Source organism: Budorcas taxicolor, chromosome X (assembly GCF_023091745.1).
Source record: "Budorcas taxicolor isolate Tak-1 chromosome X, Takin1.1, whole genome shotgun sequence".
Classification (NCBI taxonomy): Eukaryota; Metazoa; Chordata; class Mammalia; order Artiodactyla; family Bovidae; genus Budorcas; species Budorcas taxicolor.
In genome coordinates, this window is record NC_068935.1 from 118,517,720 (window position 1) to 118,527,778 (window position 10,059).

A 10,059-nucleotide genomic window follows, 5' to 3' on the forward strand; every position below is an offset into this window, starting at 1 on the left:
AAAACTCAACATTTAAAAAACTAAGATCATGGCATCCAGTCCCATCACTTCATGGCAAATAGATGGGGAAACAATGGGAACAGTGAGAGACTGTATGTTCTTGGGCTCCAAAATCATGGCAGATGGTGACTGCAACCATGAAATTAAAAGACCCTTGCTCCTTGGAAGAAAAGCTATGACCAAACTAGATAGCATATTAAAAAGCAGAGACATTACTTTGCTGACAAAGGCCCATCTAGTCTAAGCTATGGTTTTTCCAGTAGTCATGTATGGAAAAGGTCAGTTTTCATTCCAATTCCAAGGAAGGCAATGCCAAAAAATCCTCAATCTACCTAAAAAAGGCACTCATCTCACACGCTAGTAAAGTAATGCTCAAAATTCTCCAAGCCAGGCTTCAGCAGTACATGAACCATGAACTACCAGATGCTCAAGCTGCTTTGAGAAAAGGCAGAGAAACCAGAGATCAAATTGCCAGCATCTGTTGGATCATCGAAAAAGCTACAGAGTTCCAGAAAACATGTATTTCGGCTTTATTGACTATGCCAAAACCTTTGACTGTGTGGATCACAATAAACTGTTGAAAACTCTGAAAGAGATGGGAATAACAGACCACCTGACCTGCCTCTTGAGAAATCTCTATGCAGGTCAGGGCAGGAGTTAGAACTGGACATGGAACAACAGACTGGTTTCAAATAGGAAAAGGAGTACATCAAGGCTGAATACTGTGACCCTGCTTATTTAACTTATATGCAGAGTACATCATGAGAAAATCTGTGCTGGAAGACGTGGAAGCTGGAATCAAGGTTGCCAGGAAAAATATCAATAACCTCAGATATGGAGATGACAAAACTCTGATGGCAGAAAGTGAAGACGAACTAAAAAGTCTCTTGATGAACGGAAAAGAGGAGAGTGAAAAAGTTGGCTTAAAGCTCAACATTCAGAAAATTAAGATCATGGCATCTGGTACCATCACTTCATGGGAAATGGATGGGAAAACCGTGGAAACAGTGTCAGACGTTATTCTGGGGAGCTCCGAAATCACTGCAGATGGTGACTGCAGCCATGAAATTAAAACACGCTTAATCCCTGGAAGGAAAGTTATGACCAACCTGGATAGCATATTCAAAAGCAGAGACATTACTTTGCCGACTACGGTCCGTCTAGTCAAGGTTGTCGTTTTTCCTGTGGTCATGTACGGATGTGAGAGTTGGACTGTGAAGAAGGCTGAGCGCCAAAGAAACTGATCCTTTTGAACTGTGGTGCTGGAGAAGACTCTTGAGAGAGTCCCGTGGACTGCAAGGAGAGCCAACCAGTCCATTCTGAAGGAGATCAGCCCTGGGATTTCTTTGGAAGGAATGATGCTAAAGCTGAAAAGAAACTCCAGTACATTGGCCACCTCATGAGAAGAGCTGACTCACTGGAAAAAGACTCCGATCATGGGAGGGATGTGGGGCAGGAGGAGACGGGAACGACCGAGGATGAGATGGCTGGATGGCATCACGGACTCGATGGACGTGAGTCTGAGTGAACTCTGGGAGTTGGTGATGGACAGGGAGGCCTGACATGCTGTGCTTCATGGGGTCGCAACGAGTCGGACATGACTGAGCGACTGAACTGGACTGCATGGATGTGAGAGTTGGACTGTTAAAAAAAGCTGAGCACCAAAGAATTGATGCTCTGAACTGTGGTATTGGAGAAGACTCTTGAGAGTCCCTTAGGCTGCAAGGAGATTAAACGAGTCAAACCTAAAGGAAATCAGTCCTGAATATTCATTGGAGGGACTGATGCTGAAGCTGAATACTTTGGGCACTTTATGGGAAGAACTGATTCATTGGAAAAGACCCTGATGTTGGGAAATATTGACGACGGGAGGAAAAGGGGACAACAGAGGGTGAGATGGTTGGATGGCATCACCAACTCGATGGACATGAGTTTTCATTAAGTGCCGGGAGTTGGCGACGGACAGGGAAGCCTGGCATGCTGCAGTCCTTGGGGTCACAAAGAGTCAGACATGACTGAGTGACTAGAATGAAATGAACTGATTCGATGACTGGTAGTCCGCTCAATCTTTCCTTTGACCCTTTGCATGGTCTGGGATTTCTGTCTTCCTGCCAGCCTCTCCTGAGACAACCACCCAGTAACATATGAGGGTCCTCCCGCTTTCCCATGGTCTCTAAGGCTGAGAATAGGGGATGGATTCTTTCGTACCCCCATACAACTCCTGGAGAGATCTGGAAATCCTTCTACTGTGGGGGAATAAACTACTCCTTATAAATAAAATCTTTCACCTGCCCCACGTGCCGCCTTCCTGCCTCGCCCCCCGTCCCCCATCCCTTCACAATTCTATCCTCGCGATACCCTAAGAGAAAACGAGTGTCGGTCATCACATCACCAGTTGCACAGACACGCCAGGCTGCCAGCAGGGCAGGAATTCCCTCTGTCCTCACAGAGGGTCCTCATCCCAACCCCTGGCCACCCTAGAATGCTTTCCTTTGCTACCTTGAGGCCCCTCCCCTAAAAAAGTCAACACCTTCACAATCTCCAAGACCCTCCTCAAAGAAGTCAGGCTGATCCCCATGTTCGGGTCTTGCCAAGCTTGACCGGAAACACAAGTCCTGTGCCACTTCACTGTTCTGGGGTTGAGGTCCCCTCAGACCTCACTCAAGAGTTGCGCCCTCGAATTCCTTCAGGGCGAGGCGCTCGAGCTCCTAATCCATCCCATAGAAAAGGAAGGCTCGCCTCTACCTGACCGCCATGCTTGGGTCCTCTGAGCAACAAGCAGGGCCTCGTTCGGACTTTCCACCTGCGTTTCCTCTCTCAGACCCTTGTTAGGGTCTTCTTCCCCCTCTGAACTGGGGCCACCCACTCCAACCAAGGTCCTCACCTCCCGGAGAGCCTCTGGGCAGGAATCTTCCTCCACCAGAGCGTCAGGGCTTTGTGGGCGCGAGGCACGGGGTGTGGGGGGGGGGGGAGGGGGCGAGGCACCGGGGAGGGGGGACGATGCACGGAGCTGGGGACAAGGCACGGACGGGAGGGCCGGGCGACACGGGGTGGGGGAGGTTGGGAGTTTGGGGGGGGTGTCTCCCATTCGTCATTCAGGCTCCTCACCTTGACTAGGTTCCTGCTGGAGCCTGGAAATGCTCACACGCCTGAGCACACGCACCACCGCCAGAGGCAAACTCGCTCTCCTTCCTTAGCCGCCTAGCAAGAAGTGAGTGCTAGCTACTACCTAGGAGGAAGTGAGCGCCTCACCATAGATAGTGCCTCGATCTCTGGCGCCCCCTCTGGGAGTGGAGGGCACCCTCAGTTTCACATAAGCTTCTCAATTACACTCCTTCCCGGACCTTGGGCACCTCCTTCTGTCACTGTCCTTACAACGAGGTCCTCACCTACTTGAGACTTTCCTTGCAGGAAGCTGCCTGATGGCACAGGTCTAAGAGTAAGTATAGGGTTGTCCCTGCAGGACTCCCTACACGATCGGGTGGTGTTCTCCTCAGTAGTCCTGCACCCGAGTCCTGTCTCAGCTCCTGTCTCTTTAATGAATGGCTTCACAGTAACCTGTGGAAACTACTGAAAGAGATGGGAATACCAGACCACCTGACCTGCCTCTGGAGAAATCTGTATGCAGGTCAGGAAGCAACAGTTAGAGCTGGACATGGAACAACAGACTGGTTCCAAATAGGAAAAGGGGTACATCAAGGCTGTATATTGTCACCCTGCTTACTTAACTTATATGCAGAGTACATCATGAGAAACGCTGGACTGGAAGAAACACAAGCTGGAATCAAGACTGTCGCGAGAAGTATCAATAACCTCAGATATGCAGATGACACCACCCTTATGGCAGAAAGTGAAGAGGAACTAGAAAGCCTGTTGATGAAAGTGAAAGTGGAGAGTGAAAACGTTGGCTTAAAGCTCAACATTCAGAAAACGAAGATCATGGCATCCGGTCCCATCACTTCATGGGAAACAGATGGGGAAACCGTGGAAACAGTGTCAGACTTTATTGTTCTGGGCTCCAAAATCACTGCAGATGGTGACTGCAGCCATGAAATTAAAACACGCTTACTCCTTGGAAGAAAAGTTATGACCAACCTGGATAGCATATTCAAAAGCAGAGACATTACGTTGCCGACTACGGGCCGTCTAGTCAAGGTTGTGGTTTTTCCTGTGGTCACGTACGATGTGAGAGCTGGACTGTGAAGAAGGCTGAGCGCCGAAGAAACGGATGCTTTTGAACTGTGGTGCTGGAGAAGACTCTGGAGAGTCCCTTGGACTGCAAGGAGATCCAACCAGTCCATTCTGAAGGAGATCAGCCCTGGGATTTCTTTGGAAGGAATGATGCTAGAGCTGAAACTCCAGTACTTTGGCCACCTCATGAGAAGAGCTGACTCACTGGAAAAAAGACTCCGATCATGGGAGGGATTGGGGGCAGGAGGAGAAGGGGACGACCGAGGATGAGATGGCTGGATGGCATCACTGACTCGATGGACGTGAGTCTGAGTGAACTCTGGGTGCTGGTGATGGACAGGGAGGACTGGCGTGCTGCATTTCATGGGGTCGCAGAGTCGGACACTCCTGAGTGACTGAACTGAACTGAACTTCCTTGTAAAAGCCACATCCGTGCAAACTCCTAAGTACTATCTCTACTATGAGTCTTAAGGGCAATGGGTCTGTGTCCCAGGAATGATGTAAGATAGGGAAGCTGAAGTGCCAGGTAGAGGACTTAGATAGGAGTTGAGCTTTCAGAGAGAAAATCAAAAAACATGCCAATTTCTTTCTTCTCTTTACCACCCAGATTTGGCTTCCGATACAACTTCTGTTCTATGAGACTTGCATACTACAGAAATTGGGGGAGCCTGATAATTTCGTGAGACCCCCCCCCCCCCCCATTTCATGGTTAACTGACACTCCACATATAAATTTTCATATTGTTACCGGGTCGTAACGTTCTTTTCATTATTCATACCCCTCATTATTTGGGTTCTTATTCCCCTGCTTATGTATTTCAATGCAGTTCTTTGGGCACACACTGCATTTTAGTTTTATTGTTTCTTCAATCACCTGAGATATATTCCAGAATAGAGAGAAGAAAAGTGAGTAAAAATACACAAGGTCAACTTCAGGATGGGAGTGGTAGAAAAGAGTGTGCCCTAGAGAAGCTCAGACCAGGAGTCCAGTCTAGCTCTGTTACTTACCACCTTGTGAATATGAGAATAATGCAAGTTCTTCATCTACCAAATGAATTTGATAAACCCTATCTTGTATGACTGTGTCCTTTGGAAGGAATGATGCTAAAGCTGAAACTCCAATACTTTGGCCACCTCATGCGAAGAGCTGACTCATTGGAAAAGACTCTGATCCTGGGAGGGATGTGGGGCAGGAGGAGACGGGAACGACCGAGGATGAGATGGCTGGATGGCATCACGGACTCGATGGACGTGAGTCTGAGTGAACTCTGGGAGTTGGTGATGGACAGGGAGGCCTGACATGCTGTGCTTCATGGGGTCGCAACGAGTCGGACATGACTGAGCGACTGAACTGGACTGCATGGATGTGAGAGTTGGACTGTTAAAAAAAGCTGAGCACCAAAGAATTGATGCTCTGAACTGTGGTATTGGAGAAGACTCTTGAGAGTCCCTTAGGCTGCAAGGAGATTAAACGAGTCAAACCTAAAGGAAATCAGTCCTGAATATTCATTGGAGGGACTGATGCTGAAGCTGAATACTTTGGGCACTTTATGGGAAGAACTGATTCATTGGAAAAGACCCTGATGTTGGGAAATATTGACGACGGGAGGAAAAGGGGACAACAGAGGGTGAGATGGTTGGATGGCATCACCAACTCGATGGACATGAGTTTTCATTAAGTGCCGGGAGTTGGCGACGGACAGGGAAGCCTGGCATGCTGCAGTCCTTGGGGTCACGAAGAGTCAGACATGACTGAGTGACTAGAATGAAATGAACTGATTCGATGACTGGTAGTCCGCTCAATCTTTCCTTTGACCCTTTGCATGGTCTGGGATTTCTGTCTTCCTGCCAGCCTCTCCTGAGACAACCACCCAGTAACATATGAGGGTCCTCCCGCTTTCCCATGGTCTCTAAGGCTGAGAATAGGGGATGGATTCTTTCGTACCCCCATACAACTCCTGGAGAGATCTGGAAATCCTTCTACTGTGGGGGAATAAACTACTCCTTATAAATAAAATCTTTCACCTGCCCCACGTGCCGCCTTCCTGCCTCGCCCCCCGTCCCCCATCCCTTCACAATTCTATCCTCGCGATACCCTAAGAGAAAACGAGTGTCGGTCATCACATCACCAGTTGCACAGACACGCCAGGCTGCCAGCAGGGCAGGAATTCCCTCTGTCCTCACAGAGGGTCCTCATCCCAACCCCTGGCCACCCTAGAATGCTTTCCTTTGCTACCTTGAGGCCCCTCCCCTAAAAAAGTCAACACCTTCACAATCTCCAAGACCCTCCTCAAAGAAGTCAGGCTGATCCCCATGTTCGGGTCTTGCCAAGCTTGACCGGAAACACAAGTCCTGTGCCACTTCACTGTTCTGGGGTTGAGGTCCCCTCAGACCTCACTCAAGAGTTGCGCCCTCGAATTCCTTCAGGGCGAGGCGCTCGAGCTCCTAATCCATCCCATAGAAAAGGAAGGCTCGCCTCTACCTGACCGCCATGCTTGGGTCCTCTGAGCAACAAGCAGGGCCTCGTTCGGACTTTCCACCTGCGTTTCCTCTCTCAGACCCTTGTTAGGGTCTTCTTCCCCCTCTGAACTGGGGCCACCCACTCCAACCAAGGTCCTCACCTCCCGGAGAGCCTCTGGGCAGGAATCTTCCTCCACCAGAGCGTCAGGGCTTTGTGGGCGCAAGGCACGGGGTGTGGGGGGGGGGGAGGGGGCGAGGCACCGGGGAGGGGGGACGATGCACGGAGCTGGGGACAAGGCACGGACGGGAGGGCCGGGCGACACGGGGTGGGGGAGGTTGGGAGTTTGGGGGGGGTGTCTCCCATTCGTCATTCAGGCTCCTCACCTTGACTAGGTTCCTGCTGGAGCCTGGAAATGCTCACACGCCTGAGCACACGCACCACCGCCAGAGGCAAACTCGCTCTCCTTCCTTAGCCGCCTAGCAAGAAGTGAGTGCTAGCTACTACCTAGGAGGAAGTGAGCGCCTCACCATAGATAGTGCCTCGATCTCTGGCGCCCCCTCTGGGAGTGGAGGGCACCCTCAGTTTCACATAAGCTTCTCAATTACACTCCTTCCCGGACCTTGGGCACCTCCTTCTGTCACTGTCCTTACAACGAGGTCCTCACCTACTTGAGACTTTCCTTGCAGGAAGCTGCCTGATGGCACAGGTCTAAGAGTAAGTATAGGGTTGTCCCTGCAGGACTCCCTACACGATCGGGTGGTGTTCTCCTCAGTAGTCCTGCACCCGAGTCCTGTCTCAGCTCCTGTCTCTTTAATGAATGGCTTCACAGTAACCTGTGGAAACTACTGAAAGAGATGGGAATACCAGACCACCTGACCTGCCTCTGGAGAAATCTGTATGCAGGTCAGGAAGCAACAGTTAGAGCTGGACATGGAACAACAGACTGGTTCCAAATAGGAAAAGGGGTACATCAAGGCTGTATATTGTCACCCTGCTTACTTAACTTATATGCAGAGTACATCATGAGAAACGCTGGACTGGAAGAAACACAAGCTGGAATCAAGACTGTCGCGAGAAGTATCAATAACCTCAGATATGCAGATGACACCACCCTTATGGCAGAAAGTGAAGAGGAACTAGAAAGCCTGTTGATGAAAGTGAAAGTGGAGAGTGAAAACGTTGGCTTAAAGCTCAACATTCAGAAAACGAAGATCATGGCATCCGGTCCCATCACTTCATGGGAAACAGATGGGGAAACCGTGGAAACAGTGTCAGACTTTATTGTTCTGGGCTCCAAAATCACTGCAGATGGTGACTGCAGCCATGAAATTAAAACACGCTTACTCCTTGGAAGAAAATTATGACCAACCTGGATAGCATATTCAAAAGCAGAGACATTACGTTGCCGACTACGGGCCGTCTAGTCAAGGTTGTGGTTTTTCCTGTGGTCACGTACGATGTGAGAGCTGGACTGTGAAGAAGGCTGAGCGCCGAAGAAACGGATGCTTTTGAACTGTGGTGCTGGAGAAGACTCTGGAGAGTCCCTTGGACTGCAAGGAGATCCAACCAGTCCATTCTGAAGGAGATCAGCCCTGGGATTTCTTTGGAAGGAATGATGCTAGAGCTGAAACTCCAGTACTTTGGCCACCTCATGAGAAGAGCTGACTCACTGGAAAAAAGACTCCGATCATGGGAGGGATTGGGGTCAGGAGGAGAAGGGGACGACCGAGGATGAGATGGCTGGATGGCATCACTGACTCGATGGACGTGAGTCTGAGTGAACTCTGGGTGCTGGTGATGGACAGGGAGGACTGGCGTGCTGCATTTCATGGGGTCGCAGAGTCGGACACTCCTGAGTGACTGAACTGAACTGAACTTCCTTGTAAAAGCCACATCCGTGCAAACTCCTAAGTACTATCTCTACTATGAGTCTTAAGGGCAATGGGTCTGTGTCCCAGGAATGATGTAAGATAGGGAAGCTGAAGTGCCAGGTAGAGGACTTAGATAGGAGTTGAGCTTTCAGAGAGAAAATCAAAAAACATGCCAATTTCTTTCTTCTCTTTACCACCCAGATTTGGCTTCCGATACAACTTCTGTTCTATGAGACTTGCATACTACAGAAATTGGGGGAGCCTGATAATTTCGTGAGACCCCCCCCCCCCCATTTCATGGTTAACTGACACTCCACATATAAATTTTCATATTGTTACCGGGTCGTAACGTTCTTTTCATTATTCATACCCCTCATTATTTGGGTTCTTATTCCCCTGCTTATGTATTTCAATGCAGTTCTTTGGGCACACACTGCATTTTAGTTTTATTGTTTCTTCAATCACCTGAGATATATTCCAGAATAGAGAGAAGAAAAGTGAGTAAAAATACACAAGGTCAACTTCAGGATGGGAGTGGTAGAAAAGAGTGTGCCCTAGAGAAGCTCAGACCAGGAGTCCAGTCTAGCTCTGTTACTTACCACCTTGTGAATATGAGAATAATGCAAGTTCTTCATCTACCAAATGAATTTGATAAACCCTATCTTGTATGACTGTGTCCTTTGGAAGGAATGATGCTAAAGCTGAAACTCCAATACTTTGGCCACCTCATGCGAAGAGCTGACTCATTGGAAAAGACTCTGATCCTGGGAGGGATGTGGGGCAGGAGGAGACGGGAACGACCGAGGATGAGATGGCTGGATGGCATCACGGACTCGATGGACGTGAGTCTGAGTGAACTCTGGGAGTTGGTGATGGACAGGGAGGCCTGACATGCTGTGCTTCATGGGGTCGCAACGAGTCGGACATGACTGAGCGACTGAACTGGACTGCATGGATGTGAGAGTTGGACTGTTAAAAAAAGCTGAGCACCAAAGAATTGATGCTCTGAACTGTGGTATTGGAGAAGACTCTTGAGAGTCCCTTAGGCTGCAAGGAGATTAAACGAGTCAAACCTAAAGGAAATCAGTCCTGAATATTCATTGGAGGGACTGATGCTGAAGCTGAATACTTTGGGCACTTTATGGGAAGAACTGATTCATTGGAAAAGACCCTGATGTTGGGAAATATTGACGACGGGAGGAAAAGGGGACAACAGAGGGTGAGATGGTTGGATGGCATCACCAACTCGATGGACATGAGTTTTCATTAAGTGCCGGGAGTTGGCGACGGACAGGGAAGCCTGGCATGCTGCAGTCCTTGGGGTCACAAAGAGTCAGACATGACTGAGTGACTAGAATGAAATGAACTGATTCGATGACTGGTAGTCCGCTCAATCTTTCCTTTGACCCTTTGCATGGTCTGGGATTTCTGTCTTCCTGCCAGCCTCTCCTGAGACAACCACCCAGTAACATATGAGGGTCCTCCCGCTTTCCCATGGTCTCTAAGGCTGAGAATAGGGGATGGATTCTTTCGTACC